The sequence below is a fragment of the Leguminivora glycinivorella genome, chromosome 22 (assembly GCF_023078275.1).
Source record: "Leguminivora glycinivorella isolate SPB_JAAS2020 chromosome 22, LegGlyc_1.1, whole genome shotgun sequence".
In the NCBI taxonomy this organism is placed as follows: Eukaryota; Metazoa; Arthropoda; class Insecta; order Lepidoptera; family Tortricidae; genus Leguminivora; species Leguminivora glycinivorella.
The window spans coordinates 14,088,606-14,109,930 of NC_062992.1; the positions used below are offsets into that span (position 1 = coordinate 14,088,606).

The 21,325-nt window shown below is 37.4% G+C and overlaps 1 protein-coding gene across 2 annotated transcripts in view; it reads right to left on the minus strand.

Moving 5' to 3' along the window:
• The window catches only part of LOC125237725 (phospholipase A1-like), a 63,716-nt gene extending 49,471 nt beyond the window's left edge, over window positions 1-14,245 (minus strand). For both annotated transcript variants that reach the window (XM_048144891.1, XM_048144890.1), the window contains exon 1: window positions 13,838-14,245. The gene's annotated coding sequence lies outside the window, so the exon portion shown is untranslated. The remainder of the gene's footprint in view (window positions 1-13,837) is intronic.
• Window positions 14,246-21,325: the final 7,080 nt, after the last annotated feature.

The following is a 21,325-nucleotide window of genomic DNA, read 5'->3' on the forward strand; positions in this document are numbered from 1 at the left end:
GGGACAGGGACAGGGACAGCGACAGGGACAGGGATAGGGATAGGGATAATATGGGTATCGTTAGAGATATGCAGGCAGTGTAAAACGCAGTGCAAAAAGCAGGCGGCTCAGTGGGAAGGGATCGTTGTTGTAAGGGATAATGCAAGAAAGTACTTTTTACCCACCGACCATTAGTGTCGAAATACGGGCTATGTGGGTTGTTTATAAAGGTTTCCCCAGCGTATATAGAATACATACCTACTCATACCTGCTACCTACGCTGAGGTCGATGTGGTAACATTTCTACAATCATTGCAAGCATTTCTTTAAAAACAATAGTATTATGTGTAATCGAAATAATCGCAGACAAATGTACCTACAGAGAAACCTACGGATCCAAATGAAAATCTTAATTTTTGTATACGTTTGAATAAAAATACTTTTAGTACGCGGGCGAAGCAGCGGGTAAAAGCTAGTTATGATATAATGCAAAATACCCTATAATGGACGGTGATGCCATTATGGACAAAAAAACACAAATCCTTAAAAATAAGTATCTAAAATAACACTTAAATAAAAATTTGGTACAATAAATATTATAAACTAGGCAATAAATAAACAATATTTCCTTAGTGTACTCATAGGATATGTATCGCGCACTTTTGATGCGTGGACACGCGCATCGGATAACATATTACCATAAACAATACCATAATATGCACTCAGTGCACTAGAATCATTGTTGACTAGCGATTCGCCGCGGCTTTGCACTGAGTATGAAGCATAAAATTGGATAAGTAAATATAGCAAATTTTTCGTTAATGATAGGCATATAGACGGTCAACCTAACCACAAATATTAATATTAGCGCCATCTAGCCGAGCGTTCCCAAAAGGTGCGCCAACTAGGCCACCGTACCTTTGGGCTTTGAGGTACGTTTTTTTCTTAGACTTTATCCGTCTATACGGAGTTACATATGTCTTTGATTATAGTGGTGTGAGGTGAGCTATGATTGGTACACAATAGATTTTATTTTACATATATATTGCGTCATAACATGATTTACATTCCAATAAGTCAATATTTAATTTAATTCCAACTTGATCCAAAGGGTTTTCCAAAGTACAAGATACAAACATAGACTTTAACCCATTGGAATAAAGGGGAGTATAGTATACATAGTTTTGACGTTTGACTATACTTACGCCATTTTAAAAGAAACGACGAATCATGAATTATTAAACCCACAGGTTTAGTATGATCTAGGATACCTTATTAGCGGAAAAACCCAACGGGCTATATGACTCATAGTACCGTCACGCTAGAACGCGACGGGACGGGCCGACCAGGGGGCCGATTTTTAAGTCTCACGGCGTTCGAATTCAGAAAATTGTCACTGAAAATAATAGGCAATTCACCGTTTTCAACCGGTATTTTAGTGACAGTGAGACTCAAAAATCGGCCCCCAGTTATTTAACTGTTGAATGGACTGTGAAAGGGATGACGACTACATAAAAAACCGGTTAAGAGCGTGTCGGGCCACGCTCAGTGTAGGGTTCCGTAGTTTTCCGTATTTTTCTCAAAAACTACTGAACCTATCAAATTCAAAACAATTTTCCTAGAAAGTCTTTATAAAGTTCTACTTTTGTGATTTTTTTCATATTTTTTAAACATATGGTTCAAAAGTTAGAGGGGGGGACGCACTTTTTTTTCCTTTAGGAGCGATTATTTCCGAAAATATAAATATTATCAAAAAACGATCTTAGTAAACCCTTATTAATTTTTAAATACCTATCCAACAATATATCACACGTTGGGGTTGGAATGAAAAAAAATATCAGCCCCCACTTTACATGTAGGGGGGGTACCCTAATAAAACATTTTTTTCCATTTTTTATTTTTGCACTTTGTCGGCGTGATTGATATACATATTGGTACCAAATTTCAGCTTTCTAGTGCTAACGGTTACTGAGATTATCCGCGGACGGACGGACGGACGGACGGACGGACGGACGGACGGACGGACGGACAGACAGACATGGCGAAACTATAAGGGTTCCTAGTTGACTACGGACACACATACATACCACAGTTTGGCCAGTGCCGTTCTTATCGATATTAAAATTATTATTACACCGTAGATTTAAGGTGCACCCAGACGGTACAATCAAATTGGCAATTTGATATTTTAATCAATATACCAACTTTTTTTGTGATTTCGACAGATCGAAAGGTCTGTAGACCCCTAATTAGATATAAAATGTTAATTTCAAACCAGCAATAATGTAAATGAAATTTATATATTTATTATGATAGTTTATTGAATCTTTACAAATGAATTATTACAATAATTATTGTGTTACAGCCGAAAGATGAAAAGATTGTGTAAATCACATAATAAAAACCGAGGACAAAATGTTACAACTCGACCATTTAGTGGACAATGTCTCGGATCGTTTTATTATAAATGTAACTGATGATGATGATGAAGATGACGAAATAACGGAGCTTGGAAATGAATAATATTTTATAATAAAGACTACTCATTGTCGGACAACATATTTTTTTTACTTACTGGTTCGGATACCTTTTTATGCTATAAAACTAGTGGGTAAAAACGCATTTTATCCATCCACTACCTCGAAAACCGAACAAACCAAAATGTTTACCTTGTATTTAAAAGTAACATTCGTATTTTTTTGATTTAAACTAGTCAGTTATTTGTACTTTACAACTTGTCGATATATTGTTATCGACATATACCCTTCACTATTTTTATTTCACTGTTCCTGGTAACATTTCATCTGTCAGTCATTTGTCAATTTAGTCCGCAGAATTGTGAATTTTAGTTTAATCGTGACGTCACGCGAAACTTAAACGCACTGTACCGTCGCCATTTTTCTTTTACGAGAAAAAAGAATAAATATGTGCCCACATTTTTTTGATGATCTAACTGATGGACTAGTTTTTTTTAGTCGTCTCGCCTATTTTCTGGACCAATATGACCTGCAAACCTTCTAGAAAAAAAATCCTTCTAGAAAAGAGCCCAGAGTTAAAGGTTGGCAACTTGCAAAACATTCACGAAATTTCCGTAAATTGGGTACTCGAAATTTCATTAGTAAATTCCCATGCAAGTTGCCATTGAGAACATGTTCTTTAAGATTAGGAGGATTTACAAAATATTCTCAACAGTTCGAATTTTGAGTTACACACTGGTGTTCAAATACATATGAACATCATATGAAAGAGGCGCGTTCCTATAGCACACAGTCTAAGCTCGTGTAGGTAAACGCGTACCATGCTTGTATGAGTGAGATATGACAGGTAGACTTTTCGCGTTATTGACAGGCGGTAACTGAGAGGTAACCGAGAGCGGAGAGCGGGAGTGGCCGTACTGTACGATAGTACTCTTTATTATACTGTGACAATACCGAGAACTTTTCATTAGGGCATTCGTAATTTTGGAAACTTCTCTTCTGTGCATTTTGCTACCTATGATAGTAACTTACTTACAATAGCAGGTTACTATTACCTCGTACATACATACATACAACATACAATCACGCCTGTATCCCATAAAGGGGTAGGCAGAACACATGAAACTACTGAAGCTTCAGTGCCACTCTTGGCAAATAAGGGGTTGAAAGAAAACGAAACTGTGACATTGCAGTGACAGGTTGCCAGCCTCTCGCCTACGCCACAATTTAACCCATACCTCGTAATTAAGTAATTATAAGACAATCCGTCTTAATATAGGCGTAAGTATGATTGATAGATCAATTACTTACTAATTGTTCTTTTTCTGCTTCCAATATCATTAATAATAAAGACAAGTGGTTCGTAAAGACTGCCTATCTTCGTGCAATAAGTACCGTCAAACGAGGTGGGTAAAGTGGATTTTTTTTAAATCAAGATTTCCACTTGAGAACTTATCTGCGATGAATAGCATTGTTCTCTTTTGGTGGCCCTAAACCGCTAATTACCTGTGCGAAATAAATACAATACAATACAAATACTCTTTATTGCACACCTCAATACACGAAACAACATAGCAAGTATAAACAACTACTTAAGAGGTAAAACAAGAGGCGGTCTTATCGCTAAAGAGCGATCTCTTCCAGACAACCTAAGTAGTGGAGAATAATAAATTTAACCTTGTAAGCAGGTGTACTAAATACCATAAACAACAAAAGATGTTTTATGAATAACAACAGTATTCCTTTAGTAATAAGGGTCAAAAATTAACACAAGTTACAATAATCAAAGCATATTTTTAACTAAAGTACACGGACACCTGGGTGACCACGGTTCTTAATTTTAAAAGGTTGTACGTTGAGTGTTTTGAAATTTGAACTTTATTATGCTACTGTCTTTTATAAAACATCTTTTGTCGTTTATGGTATTTATTTCACACAAATAATTAGCGGTTTAGGGTTAACAAAAGAGAACAATGCTATTCATCACAGATAACTTCTCAAGTGGAAATCTTGATTTGAAAAATAATCTACTATAATAGGGATGAGAGCAGTAGGCCTAGCACATGATTGCCGCGAGAGTATGTCGCCGCGAGATAGATAATACGTCTTATTCTATTACTTCTGCCACACTATGCCCCTCGCGCTACCGCGATGTTGCCCTCTCCCGACCACACACTGCCCTACTCGCGCGATTAATCCCACTAAGTTGTTGCCGGCCCTTTGACTCGCGCCAAAAAACCGACAAAATAGGGAGCGGTGGGCATGACGAGGAGCATGACGAGCGGCATGACGAGTAGCGCGGACACACACACTCTGCCTACTTCCCTCGCTTCTTCCCACACCGCTTGTCGAGTGTATTAGTGACATAAGGACGTGTAATCTATCTCGCGGTAATCATTGTGCTAACGCCGTGGCTTGCGTGGGCGACGATCGCGCGACGGCGATGCGACGCATACGAAATCAAACCTTATCGATATGGAAGTATGAGACGCGACGGCGTATGAAAAGCTTACAAAGCGCAAGCGATCGCGACGTTGGCTAGACCTATTTTATGAATCGTCTTATTATTATGCTATAAAAATATTAAAAACATTATTTATAAGAAGTAAGTATTGGCTGTACACATTTATGCTACAATACGAAATACCAAAGTCAAATCGAAATATTTATGTTTTTACTGTACATGATGTATTTCATTATTTCAAAACACCGTTCAATTGATCTGTGACAGTCCTCAGTCCTTATTTGTACTTATCTCTGGCCTCTACTCATATTTCTACTTCATTTTCCACTCTATAAAAACTTCAGACGATCTTAAAATTGCAGATTTTTTTATCCCGGAAAAGATTTTATGAACAAAGAAATCTCCATTACAACGTATCGTTAAATAATTGTAGGTCAGAGTATGTAGCCAAATGCCAAGCGCTCACGATAATAGATATCATTATCGTATCTAGGGTTGCAAATAGAAAAAAAAATGTTTTTTTTTTTAGAATTATGAAAAAAACATGAAAAAAAACCAAGCACCATGGTTTTTTTTTTCTAAATATGTTTTTTTTTCAGGTAAAGAAATAATACGACAATAACGGTTTTTGTGATTTGTAACGTTTTAATAACAATAACGTACATTTTAATTCGATAAACATTCAGTATGCAAACGTTTATTGGGGAATCCCCGATGCAGCGTGGAGCGTGGAGAGACGGTGGTGTTGCCAACAGTAAATAGCGACAACTACTAACTACAGATTGTGTAAATTTGTAAATTAGTTTTATAAAATCAGAAATTAGAGGTAAAGTTATTACTTAAATTAAATTAGTTTAATAGTTAACTTAAAATCTAAAAACCATATAAAAGTATTAACTGTTTTGCAAAATTTTGAGATTTCGTCCTTTAGAAAAAAAAACATACTCCAGAAAAAAAACTGTTTTTTTTTCACTGTTTTTTTTTCATGTTTTTTTTTCAAGCCAGAAAAAAAACTTTTTTGCAACCCTAATCGTATCTCTATCGCTCTTCCGTATTGGCGCGAAAGAGCCAGACTGTGTTTTGATCGGCGTCTAGCAACGATTGTCTTCTGGCTACGCCGGCAGATGTCCTGTAATTATTGTTCATTTGTTTGAAATTGTTAACTGAAGGTTTTTGTGTTTAGGCTTCGTCAAAATTCAAGGAAACATATTAGAAATAAGTAGACACCTATTCAAATGTTCACTGTTACTGATTGATTGGAAGTCGTTAAAGTAATGAATGTGTTAATTTTACCTGTGTACAAAAAATTTTGACGCTTAGTTCATGGATTTCTCATTTTGAATTGGTAAATCCCTCCTTGCGTTATCCCGGCATTTTGCCACGGCTCATAGCCTGGGGTCCGCTTTGACAACTATAGTCCCAAGATTTGGCGTAGGAACTAGTTTTACGAAAGCGACTGTCATCTAATTTTCCAACCCGAAGGGTAACTAGGCCTTATTGGAGTTAGTCCGGTTTCCTCACGACATTTTCCTTCACTGAAAATCTACTGGCAAATATCAAATGACATTTCGCACATAAGTTCCGAAAAACTCATTGGTACGAGCCGGGATTCGAACCTGCAACCTCCAGATTGAATGTCGTGCACTCACAAAACGAAATCATGATATTGCACTGACGTCACATACGAATTTTACGTCACACGGGAGGAGGTAGGGTGGTAACATTCTAACTCGTCACCACAAGGGGATATAAAAATTACGTACTTATGTACGGTAGAAGAAATTAATTCTTTAGCAGTTAGCGGTTCACTTTACGTTTGACAGCTCTTAGCATTAGTATGTGTCAACCAAATCTACTTGAACCGCAAATTGCTAAAGAATCAATTTCCTCGACCGTACCTACTTTAAATTTATATTTTACACACAGCGGTTCTAAGTGTTTCATCAACAATGTAAATCCACAAAAAATCTTTGACGCTTAGCTCAAGCATTTCTCATTTTGAATATTTAGGTAAATACCTATATTTAATTAGACTCTTGATCAGAAGCGAAATTACTATACCAATGCTAATTGATAAAATACTCTATGTTAATCCATGTATTTTCCGACGTTTTTCAATTTAATTATTTTATGTATACTCTCAGGCATTGCTCCCACCGCGAGCTATGAGCTTTGAGCTATCGGCTATAAAAACGAACAAAAGATAAGCACTCCCGTGTAAATAAAAGAGACACGGCGATATTATTGATAGCTCACCGCTGGGCAAGTAACTATAAATTTTATAATTTACACGGGAGTGATCATCTTTTGTTCGTTTTTATAGCCGATAGCTCATAGCTTGCTAGCTCGTGGTGGGACCAGTGCCTCAAGTTTTAGGCACTGGTCCCACCGCGAGCTAGTAAACTATGAACTATCGGCTATAAAAACGAACAAGAGATAATCACTACCGTGCAAATAAAAGAGACACGGCGATGTTTATAGTTACTCGCCCAGCGGTGAGCTATCAATATCGCCGTGTCTCTTTTATTTGCACGGGAGTGCTTATCTTTTGTTCGTTTTTATAGCCGATAGCTCATAGCTTACTAGCTCGCGGTGGGACCAGTGCCTTAAGCACTAGGTAGGTACGCATCCGTGAAAATAAGATCCGTCGTCCGATTTCTTTAAGTCATTCATTCGGTTCTTAATCTACCATACAAATGGACGTAGTTACGCAGAAACGTTCCAATCCATGAAATCCATCTGAAATTGTCATTGAAATTAAGACTTTTGTTTTTCATACAAGGTGTAAAACTTAATGACAATTTCATGTGAATTGGAACGTTTACTGCGTAACTACGTCCAAATAGTTCTACACCGTCTATGACGGATCTTATTTTCATGGATTTGGATCGCACGTAGTACGAAACCGCTCTTACGTAGCGTAAGTTACGCTAACGTACCGAACGAACGCAAGAGATAGAAAGTGTTTCGATCGAAACACAAGCAATTGTCCCCCTAGCCCCGTAGCCGAATGGCATTTCTGCGACGCGAAACGCCACCGAATCGCCGCAGAAATATAGTCTGGCTCTGTCGCGCCAATACGCAAGAGCGATAGAGATAGATAGCTACGAAAGAGATATTATCGTAGGCGTTTCGTGAGCGTTTGTGCATTCGGCTACGCACCGCACGATACCGGAAATAAACGAAATTAAATCGCGATATAGAACCGCTAAACTAATGAGTAATGATACTAATGATTTCATTCGTGACCTTAACAGGCAGTCATATTAATGTATTATTCAAAATGGAGAAGCTCCTTGTGCATCTCATATTTACGTAGAAGTCGCTCAGTATAACATAATTATTCATCCCATAATAATTATTTATTTTATGAGGGGCAAAGATATTGCTTTAACCGCATGTGCCAATATTGATACCCGCGCAAGCGAAAGATTCTAATACTGAACCGCGAGCAGCCTTGAGTGGTTCGAAAAGTGTAATCTTGAACGAGGGTTTTATTTAAGGTACGTGGATTAAACAAATTTTGCCACCCGGTTGAATCACAACATTTTTCACTCCACTAACTCGAAAAAAATATTAACCGTAAAATATGAAACTATAAAACCTATCAATTTACTAAACATGTATGATTCAATATCATCGTTAAACGTGCCAATTCCACCAACCAGCCATCAAATTTGTATGAAATTAGGTACTTTTCAGTCTTGTGGATTGTGGATAAAATGCTACTTTATTATATGTTTTTGCACAATCCAGAAAGCCTGTACCAATTGGTGTGGTGAAAAATATATTAAATAAGTAACTCCAAAGACATTTATGTACGTTCGTATAGACAGCTACAGTCTAAGAAAAAAACGTACCTCAGAACCATAATATAGAAATAGGTACGGTGGCCTAGATAGCATTACACCTTTAGGGAACGCTCGCCTAGATTGCGCTAATATTAATATTTGACATTTTAACACATATCAAGCTAAGAATATGGGCCAAATTGTCAAAACTGCACTGAGAGAAATTTGCATTGTGAATTTAACAAGTTCGACTTGTTGCGGTTTATCCGTTTGAATCAGCCAAACGTATGTTTAAAACAATATGTGTCAGATTGTTTTTATAAAATCGACTTGTTGATTCAAACATATTGCCGATTCAAATGACAAGTAGCTTGTTGTTTGAACCAAAGAGCACGTAGGCGCTATTTTAACCAAAAAACTTGTTGAATGAACATGAAAACTGGTTGTATTTTCTCTCAGTGTGAAGTTCAAAAGTTTTAAGCTTGTGTCGAGAGATGGCAATCTACGCACTGTGATTACACATTTTACTTTGACAGGAACTCTCTATAATACTTGATCCTCTTTGGTAACTCGTATTAAGCATGTCTTTCAAACTTGTATACAAAGCCAAAGGACGAAATTCAAATATCAGTTTGATTTTAGTATAGTTTGAGTTGGCTTGAAGCTCTCAATGTCAAGGTATACCCTTCAACTTGACACGCGCTGCGCAGCGCCGCTCAATAGGAGTTGCGAAACAGTAGACCGTATAGTCTGCTCTGCGCATGCGCACGGGCACCGTCTGACGCATGTCTGACTGCAATGTATGTAGTGTAAAAGGATTGCATTCCGGCCCAGCGGCGGCTTTTGAGAGCTGCGCTGCCGGATTCAGTTGAAATTAGTAGGTGCTTATTTGTATAGGCGGTCAACCAAATCATGGCACTAAGCAATGGCGTGAAATTCAAACTTTCTATGAGAATTAAAACTTCGCCCGGCGCCCCTACATTTTTAATCAATTTTTAAGTGTATAATAGACGTCGCTTTTTGATGATTCCGCCAACATCGATGTTTAGGAAGGCACGCGTCAGTGTGCCCTACATTTTTTAAATTTACCGCCTTTTTTAGTGCCAAAAAAGTTACATTTTATCCTCTTTTTAGGGTTCCGTAGTCAACTAGGAACCCTTATAGTTTCGCCATGTCTGTCTGTCCGTCCGTCCGTCCGTCCGCGGATAATCTCAGTAACCGTTAGCACTAGAAAGCTGAAATTTGGTACCAATATGTATATCAATCACGCCAACAAAGTGCAAAAATAAAAAATGGAAAAAATGTTTTATTAGGGTACCCCCCCTACATGTAAAGTGGGGCTGATATTTTTTTTCATTCCAACCCCAACGTGTGATATATTGTTGGATAGGTATTTAAAAATGAATAAGGGCTTACTAAGATCGTTTTTTGATATTGTTAATATTTTCGGAAATAATCGCTCCTAAAGGAAAAAAAAGTGCGTCCCTTTTGATTGAACATATGGTTGTTCAAAAAATATGAAAAAAATCACAAAAGTAGAACTTTATAAGGACTTTCTAGGAAAATTGTTTTGAACTTAAAGGTTCAGTAGTTTTTGAGAAAAATACGGAAAACTACGGAACCCTACACTGAGCGTGGCCCGACACGCTCTTGGCCGGTTTTTATTAAGCTAGGTATCTATTTGCGCTATCGAGTGGGTAACGTAAAAACTGATGGTAGCCATAATGACCTTAAAGCAATCTTTTTGAATAATTTGCTCACTCGAGCCCCACAGCAAACAACAACTTTGCTCCCTTGTTAAACAAACTTTATATCCATATCATCACAACACTTAAATCCGCAATGTTATAAACAAACATAAAACGCGTTTTGCAGAATATACCGTTTTACGATCAGTAAATATTGACGCGATAAACACGGATACCATTATGATCATTATCATTATCAATAAAGATGTTTGATCGAGCTGTGTGTATGGGAGCTTAAGTAGATTAAATCTGCACAAGCTGACAAAAAAAAGAAGAATAAGAAGTAATAAGAAGAAGAATAAGTTTTTACGCCTCTCCTTGCGTTATCCCGGCATTTGCCACGGCTGATGGGAGCCTGGAGTCCGCTTTGACAACTAATCCCAAGATTTGGCGTAGGCACTAGTTTTTACGAAAGCGACTGCCATCTGACCTTCCAACCCGAAGGGTAAACTAGACCTTATTGGAATTAGTCCGGTTTCCTCACGATATTTTCTTTCACCGAAAAGCGACTGGCAAATATCAAATGACCTTTCGCACATAAATTCCGAAAAACTCATCGGTGCGATAAGTTTTTACGCGAAAACATAAAAATTTTTTGGCACAAAAAAAATCGAAATACGATGCGATGGTGGAGTGGGTGGATATTTGTTAAAATAAGTAATTTGATTTGATCCCATAGTTGCTTATTTTTGGCACAAGTTTTATCGCCGACTGTACTTTCTTTCAACAGTCATCTAACTGCTCTCCGAGACGTTTCTAAAAACCCTTACTCGATGGGGATACGACATTTCATTACAGAGTTCCTATGGCCTTTCTGCTCCATCATCAGATCAGCTCCATGATATCATCGAATCGAATATTGCATTGTCATCGTAATTTACATGTGTGAAAATTTTTAGCTCAATCAGAAAAAAAATCAGAAAAAGTGGGTCAAATTTAACTTGCAAGATTCGATTACAGACAGTTAATGGGACAGGTAAAAATAAATAAAAGCTTGTAAACCGTTTTGCATGTGCCCAAGCATCTTCTGGGCGAGCTCACTCCATCGTAGCTCAATCCGTCTCATCTTTTCCTTTGGCTAGTCTGGTGGCCAAGAGTAAGCCCATTTGTAATAGAGTAATTCCTGAAAAGTTTGTACATTTGGATCACGTCTCCGATATTGATAAAATTGGTAGGCTGATAGAGTCCATGATGCTGAGCAAGATCCACTAGGTTTCCCAAAATGTCCCAGGTAGTTTGTATGAAACCTTCCTTGTTTGTTACCAGATTTCTATACAGTTTCGGTAACAAAAAAGGAAAGTTTCATACAATCAGCTTAGGACATTTTGGGAAACCTAGTGGATCTTGCTCAGCATCATGGACTCTATCAGACTACCAATTTTTATCAAAATCGGAGACGTGATCCAAATGTACAAACTTTTCGGGAATTGCTGAATAATAATAAAAAAAACTATTGAGTAACTTTTGTATGAGAACAGAACTTTCCTATGATTAAACGTTCCATTTCTACACTTTTTTTGCAAAGCTGTAAAAAAATCCTTAAGAATCACACAATCTAGCTGACGTCATACGAATGAAATGATGAAAACTACAATTGCCACAAGTATTACACAGATTGTTACGTAAATGTTCATAAAATTATCATTAGTACCAGTATTATATGATCTGTGTCATTATCATTAATAAGTACACGTCACTTTGCGTGTCATTTCATTCTGAAATAAACTTCAATTACAGTACACGTGGCGCTGTATTACCTCACTAGTGCGATAATAGTACATTACGATACGAGTACCTACGAAAAAGAGCAAGTCAAGAATTTCCTCTTCGCACGTATGTTGTTCGAAGTTTTCAGTACATATGGCCATTTTGAAGTTTCGACATACATAAAACCACTTTTATCACTTTTCGCACTAGTGAGCTAAAGTAGCACCTAGTACCATATGTACTGAAAAACACATGGCAAAAATCTAAATGGCCAACATGTGCGGATAAGTCATTCGCAACTCGTTTCGATACACGTACATCACTGTTTTCATTCGTGTTTTAATTTTTTTTTTTTTTTAATAGCCTATATGGTGTCCCACTGCTGGGCAAAGGCCTTCTCCAGTCCTCACGGTTTGATGCCCGCTCTTGCCAGTCCCTGCAAAATACGTCGAGGTCGTCCCGCCATCTCTTCTTTGGTCGTCCTCGGTGTTTTTTTTATTCTTTATTCTTTATTTCATTGTAGTCATGTGCATGATACAGTAGGTGTTACAAGTATATATAGGTAGGTACATGACGCCCTGTAAGGACACACAATATTCTTAAAGCTATACTTAACTTATGACTTATACAATATATTATCTAATTAATAGTTCTATTGCAATTTTATTAAATAATTGAAATGAGTAACAGTTAGTTTTATTTATTTCTTATTTAGTTTGAGTCAATAGTTTTAATTAAGATACAAAAATAAATGTGAGCGAGTTTAGTAAAACGTCCCGCTTTGTCGATTGCTATAACGCCGCTTTGTCAGTCTATTCATATAAGTATACAAGCAAGTCTCATCCTTATGGTAAGCGCCAAAGTGGGACGTTTTACAAACTAGAAGACAAAAGTATAGGCACTAATGAGTATTATTGTGTATAGCGCCATCTCCCGGTCAATTTGCTAAGTAATTTGCGCGACCTGGTTTTTCAGGGATAATTCTTTATAATGTTAACCGATTTAAACAGTTTTTACTTTATTGGACAGAAGATGGTTTACGTAACATCTCGTATTAATTTGAAGTACGATATACATCCGCAAGGGTGGGTAAATTGAAAGTAAAAATCTGAAAAGTTTTTTGTGAATTAAAAAAAAAGTATTAAAAATACAAACACGATTATATTTTTCCTGTAATATTTAGCATAAAACCAATGTTTACTAAAATTTTCATAATTTTTCGTTGGTAAACTTCGGAGATAAGGGGGGGAACGGTATTTTTTTTTACATTTTCCTTCAAAATTCTTTTTTTTTTTTTTCACAACGAAAAAATTATAAAAAATAGCTTATTTACGTTCAATTTGAGCTCTTTCCAACGATACCCCACTTGACCTAGTAACTTGAAATTTACAGTTTGCCCCCTTTCATTTTGGCCATTTTCTACAATTAAAATTAATATATTTAAAAAAATTATACTTTCTATTTGTAGAGGTTTACAATGTTCATAACTATTCCAAATTTCAAGTTGATAGCATTAGTAGTTCTCGAGATATTTAGGAATGTGACAGACGGACAGACAGACGGACAGAGTCGCACCATAAGGGTTCCTGTTGTACCTTTTTGGTACGGAACCCTAAAAAACTAACACAAATATTTTTCCTTATACATACAATACAAAAAATCAAAACTTACCAACAACTTATATGACAGTTCTTCTATGAAACAGCGTATCTCAAACTACAGGTACTGACTTCACCACAATACACTATCAAATATAATTCACACAGAATTATTACAACCACGATTTCCTTTACTAAAAAACTCGTCAACTGTTTGACATAAATTTTTCAACATTAGAATTAAACCGTCAACACTGACTTCAATTTCCCACTATGTAAAAGCACAAGATAAAAACAACCTCACTTTAATACGTAAAAATTCCAATCTGAGCTACAGGAATCAAACCATATGGCCGCGAAAGCTGTAACGCAGACTGTGCATAAAATCTCTACGCAGCATGCAGCGCGTGCGCATGCCGCCGCGATACTGTCAAGTTTAAGGGCACGCGGCCGGGGTCATTAATGGGATTAATAAGGCAGATCAAGCGACTAAGGCCGGCCACGACTATGGTCTAAGCGCGACAGCGGTGAGCGGCAGACGTGCGAATGAAAAGTCCCATGGCTGTGTCTCGCTCCAATGTATGGCCGCCGCTCACCGCTGTCGCGCTTAGACCAATGTCGTGGCTGGGCCGCGAGTGGACGCTCAGAGCGGAGCATTCGGCGGGGCGGGCGAGCGGCCAGCCTCCGTGTGCATAGCCGAACACACAAACGCTCACGATAATATATTTTTCCCCTCACTAGCTCGGAAACACGTGTTTTGTCCTTTAATACCAGCGGGTAAAAACGCATTTTATCCACTAGTGGGTAAAGTAATTTGACCTTGTATAAAGTCAAATTAACTGCTATAAAATTATCTGAATCTAGTAATAAAGATGATTTACCATCTGAGGAACTACTGGAAGCAGTGATAAACGCATTTTTTGCATTGTAGTTTCCTCGCTATAGTGAGGGGAAAAAATTTGTGTTACACTCGGGTGCAAATGTATTTTACTTCTCGTGTGTTAAAATACTCGCAAGTTCAGGATTCTATTCTCGAACCACTCGCTTTGCTCGTGGTTCAACTATAGAATCCTTTCACTTGCTCGTTTTTCAATTCCACACTCTGCGTTAAAATACAACTTTGCCCCCTTGTATAACAAATAACTATTTCTTAGTTATCTATATCTATCGCTCTTGCGTATTGGCGCGGCAGAGCCAGACTACATTTTTGCGGCGTTCCGGTGGCGTTTCGCGTCCCAGAAATGCGATTCTGCCAAGGGGCCAGCCAGCGTATCATGCTTCCAATTTTATCACTTGTCCACGTGGATAAGACAACTGTCACTCTCACACTGACATACTTGCCAAAGTGTGACGGATGCTTTATCCACGTGGACAAGTGATAAAATTGGAATCATAATACGCCGGCGACACTTGTATGAGCTTCAATTGTTCGACAAACATTCTTGAACAATAAGCAAAATTTTATGCGACGATAACATTCAGAAATTTTGCAGATTATCAATTATGTGATTCAAACTGTTTGGGCACTGGCCAGCCTTACATCAGCCTAGCACAAAAGATCAGAAATGGAACATTTTTTTATTACTGTAGGTACTCATACAAAAGTGTTTCAATAGTTGCCACACGCAAAACGGTTTACATAGACAGTGGCGTCCCTATTATTTCCTACTATTTTCTGCCAAGCTGTTTCTGTGTTTCTGTACACATGCGGATACGATTTGCTAAATGTATTACTAAAGTATCCTATTTTTAGATATGTAAATTATATCTGTAATTAAAATACATATATTTGAATGAGTATTCTAGTAAAAACCGGCCAAACCACAAGTCTACATGCACGTACAGTTTCAATGTCAAATATCAAAATCTAAATATCGCATGCCGCCGTCCCGGAGAGTCACTCAGGCATATCATTTCCGGTTGTTCTCATCTTGCTAACGGCGAGTACCTGCACAGACATAATCTCGTAGCCAGGATTATTCACCAGCAACTTGCTCTTCAATACGGCCTTGTGGACCGCGAAGTACCGTACTACAAGTACTTGCCTGCGCCAGTTCTTGAAAATGGTCGTGCCACGCTCTATTGGGATCGATCTATTATCACTGACAGGACTATTGTAGCCAATAAACCTGACATTGTGATAATAGATCGACCGCAACGCCGGGCCGTGCTCGTTGACATCACCATCCCCCATGATGAGAATCTCGTGAAAGCCGAGGACAAGTCCAGTAAGTACCTAGACTTGGCTCACGAGATAACCGCCATGTGGGATGTTGATTCAACGATCATTGTTCCGATAGTCGTTTCAGCGAACGGTCTCATAGCGAAGAGTCTCGACCAACATTAAGAGACTCTCGCTAGGTGGCTGGATCAAGGGCCAGATGCAGAAGGCGGTGATCTTGGACACGGCGCGGATAGTCCGACGGTTCCTCTCTCTGCAGCCCTAACCACCGGCAGCTTGGGCCCTGCCCCGCTGCTGGCAGCACCCTAGGTTAGGTTTTTTATAATGTGTTTATATGTTTTTTATATTGTTTTGTATGTGTTTTTGTATTTTACTTTTATATTCATATTATAAAAAGCTTAACCTAAGAAGCAAAATAAATAAAGGAAATAATAATTTATATTTTGAAACGTAATAAATACAAAAGTCTTTGCAAAGAATACCTTTTAGTACCTTTTGGCGTAGAAACTCTAGGTCCATGGGGTCCCAGCGCGAACAAGTTGTTCACAGAAATCGCGAAGCGTCTGGTTGAGGTAACTGGGGACCGAAGAGCTGGCGACTTCCTCGCACAACGTATCAGCATTGCGATACAGCGAGGAAATGTCGCCAGTGTCCTTGGTACAATGCCTCAAGGGCCTATTTTAGACATTAGCTTAGCTTTTAAGTTTAGTCTTAGTTTCTTATAGGCATATAATTAACCGGGAAACTAAAATATTAAACGGGAAGTTAAGTCGGGCATACAATAATATAATTTGGCTGTGTTTTAATATTGTGGCGACAAAAAAAATATATGAGCCTCAAATATTAAGCATCATTATTATTGAAAAAACGGCACCAAATTTCAAGCGACAAAAATATTGCCGAGGAACATTAAATAATACTTTGGCGACTAAAATAATAATTGGCACCTAGTATTGTAAAGCGTAAGATTTTTAATATTTGTAGTCATATAGATGTTAGCACCTAAATAATTATACTTAGCTCATCGTTTAAAGTAGTATTTAAATTGCGGAGGCAACTAAAAAAATTACTGGGAAGTAGGTTTTTTTAAACAAACATATAAAATCGTTTCTTTATGGAAACGATGGTCCCATCGGAAAATCAGCGCTGGAAGTCACCAGCAACACGCTGAGATGAGGCCATTTCGTGGCACTTCATTCCTTTCCGTCTTGTTGTTATTATGTGTATTTTGTCTTGCCTGTGTTCACGAATAAATGTTTATTCTATTCTATTCTACTTATTCTATTCAAACATCGTATTTGCGACCCGTAAACCACGAGTAGTATTTAAATATCTCTATAAGGGAACGCGTACCAAATCATTTTATAATAAATACACAGCAAAAAGGAGTGTATAAGCTTCTAATGGGTCGGTAACGCGCATATGATACCCCTTGAGTAGCAGGCGTCCATAGGTTACGGTGACCACTTTCCATCAGGCCGATCGTATGCTTGTTTACCACCGACATGGCATTTAAAAAAAAGTACCGTGTTAATCGTATAGTATAATATTAGAGGTATAGGAGCAGAATTATTTTCTGCTAGCAGAAAAGTGGGTTAGTGTTAGGTTATTTTTTAGTAGAACGATAGCAAAAAGGAAATGAAATACAGTCCCAGAGGCACCGTTAGGTACGACGACGAGCGAAGCGAGGAGGAGTGTTAGGTATCTTGCATCCCCAACACACAAGACTCGCTATCAAAACAGAAATAGGAAGAAGATGGACAACTTTTTACTGCCTAAATATTGTGCAAAAAAAAATCTACGGAAGTACTCTTAATTTAGAAGATTATTTTGCTCATTAACATTATGCCAGCATAAGATTGGATATTATAAAATCTGCGGAACGATTTATGCCAAGGCATATTCTGAGTAAGGTTTTCCTGCCAAAAAATGAATCTTTCAGAGTGACGTTAAGACTACGTAAGACCGGCCTTAGATTCGATAGAGTAAACGTCATGAAAAGTTAAATTCATTGTATAGAGACGAAGTTGCCAGCACTCCCAAACACCTAATTTCATACCCATAAGTACAATATTTTGTCGACCATTATATTTTATAAGAATCCTTTTTTTAGGGTTCCGTAGTCAACTAGGAACCCTTATAGTTTCGCCATGTCTGTCTGTCCGTCCGTCCGTCCGTCCGTCCGTCCGTCCGTCCGTCCGTCCGTCCGTCCGTCCGTCCGTCCGTCCGTCCGTCCGTCCGCGGATAATCTCAGTAACCGTTAGCACTAGAAAGCTGAAATTTGGTACCAATATGTATGTCAATCACGCCAACAAAGTGCAAAAATAAAAAATGGAAAAAAATGTTTTATTAGGGTACCCCCCTTACATGTAAAGTGGGGGCTGATATTTTTATTTCATTCCAACCCCAACGTGTGATATATTGTTGGATAGGTATTTAAAAATGAATAAGGGTTTACTAAGATCGTTTTTTGATAATATTAATATTTTCGGAAATAATCGCTACTAAAGGAAAAAAAAGTGCGTCCCCCCCCCTCTAACTTTTGAACCATAAGTTTAAAAAATATGAAAAAAATCACAAAAGTAGAACATTATAAAGGCTTTCTAGGAAAATTGTTTTGAACTTGATAGGTTCAGTAGTTTTTGAGAAAAATACGGAAAACTACGGAACCCTACACTGAGCGTGGCCCGACACGCTCTTGGCCGGTTTTTTTTATTAAAATGACAGCTCATGTGATGAGTGCCGATGTATAAATTTTAAATGTACTTTTTATGTTAATTTGCTATATAAATATTTTAAAAGAACTGTATATTTTATATTAATAGATAGCCGTTTTCCTATTAAACTGTCTCTCTTAAATTGTTTCCAATATAATAATTCAGTTGCCAAATAAATAGTTGGTACTCGCATCTGAATAAACCGTAGCCGTAATGACATTAAAATGCTACCTCATATTGAAATAATTTGAGGCCCCATTTTAGTCGCCAAACTATTATATTTGATACCCATTTCTATGGTTATTTAGTTAGCTACTTCGTAGATGAAAAGGCAAGGCAAAGTTAATATTTGATGTTTTAGATACAAGGGTCGGTTTATCGCCCTTATTAGGTTTACGCACTGTATACGTACGTCTATATGCATTTTATAAACAAAATAACTAAACACGATAAAAAAGTCAATATTGCCAATAAAAACAAACAAGCAAATAATGATAAATTGGAAACCTACTCTTTTTTAATCGCTTTAACCGGAGACAGGACGTTCAAAAAAGGGGTCAACGTTACTAAATACATGACAAGAAAATAAATAGGCACTGAGATATATCAGTAGCAGAATAACTTTGTTTACATTAAGAAGATCAATGATCTTCAAAGGCAAATAAAGGGTACAACCTATTTATATTGATATTTGACAATCAATACCTACAGGGTGAATTACAATGACCGACCGAAACATGTTTTTTTTTGACCGAAACCGAATCTTCGCTCGGACACTAGTAATTCATGAACCGTGAGTGGACTTATTTTCTTTTGACAAATATCTACATATCATACTTACCTAATTACCTACACCATACACGCCTGTATTCCCAAAAGAAATACCTAATAGGCAAGGCGAAACTGCTTAAGTTTCAGTGCAACTCTTAATAATAAAGGCGTTGTAAGAAAATGTAGGTAATCGTGATATTGCAGTAACCACAGCACTAGATTTAGATAGAAGAAACAACATCTATTTGTATGGCGGCCGAGCGTGTCAGACTTTGTACTAAAGTTGTTACTTGCCCGTGATTTTAAAATATGCCTCAGGCCCTTGAGTGTTCATAATTTTTGTGTTTTTGCAATTAAATATCACGTAACGAGGCATTTTTAATGTTTTTGTTGACTTCAACTTACAAAAATAGACGCCCGAAAGCTGCAAGCTGCGATTAAAGATGGACAACGCAGTGGATTTTGCTGAGTTCATTTGACACGCTGTGGTAGTAACAGTTTGCTATTTGTCAATTACTCAGTATATTGTATTGTGTACATATTGTAGAAAAGGTATTAAATGGACGTGTATTCAATAAAACACTCGTATTATGTTATTATGAAACTGGTGCCTCTCATTTTGTACCAGTCACATAAATAACTATATTAAAAGCTTTTTTTCCAACTAATGAAAAAAATACAATAATTAGTACCTATCTCAGCATTACGAATGGTATGAAACAGTTGCGTATAATACCTATACCCTATCCTTCTTGCTAATCCTTCATATGTTCTCTTCTCATGAACCATCCTGTATATTAACACAATACGGTTTGATATCGTGATTAAACATTTATTTAATGGTAATAATAGCTTCATAAAAACTCCGAGATGCATTCGGAAACCTTGCGAAAGATCTCGATGGTAGTGACAGGTATAAGGATGTTTTTAGTTCGACGACCTCAGATTATCTGCATTCAAGGTGAAATGTGCTAATCTAAATTGAATTTATGGGTATATTTTATAAACTGTTTAAATTTTACTTCCTTACTTTGATCTTTTTACAAGCTTTTATTCAACTTGCCTTGTTATAGTATGTTAGTGTGCGTCAAAACGTAGAAGCTAAATTTGACCCACTTCCCGGTTTTCGATTGAGCTGAAATTTTGCACACATATGTAAATCACGTGACAATGCAATATTATAGTATCATGGAGCTGATCTGATGATGGAGCAGAAACTTAACAAAATTCGCAATACATTACCTCTTAGAAAAAACTTTCAAGGGTGATAAAAATCAAAATACAAGTTATTTTTAAAAGTCGCCGAACAAATGTTGATCAGTATAAGGATAATAGCCTAGAGTTCAATTCTTCGCCTTTGTTACAGGCCCCACTCTGTATATTCCTTGAACGCGACATGTCTGGTGATTATGGTTATGACTTCGTATTAATAGTATACATTACGATACAAGTGTGTAAAAAAGGAAGTTCGAAAAGAGTGGCGATAAATTCGTCGACACGAGTTAAGAATTTCCTTTTCGCACATGTATTGTAAGACGTTTTTCAATACAGCCGGCGTATCATGCTGCCAATTTTATCACTTATCCACGTGGATAAGACATCTGTCACACTGACATACTTGCTAAAGTGTGACGGATGCTTTATCCACGTGGATAAGTGATAAAATTGGCAGCATGATACGCCGGCAGATGGCCCTCAGAAGTTTTGACCTGACAAATAATGAACCACTTCTCACACTAGTGCGTAAAAAAAACACCATCTGTACTAAAAAGATACATACCTATCACTCTTTTCTTACCGGTAACATATTTTGCACATGCCTATTTGTGATACTTGTGAGCGCACTGCAGTTATGATGTGCCGACGGAAAGTTTCCGAAATTCTGTAATTA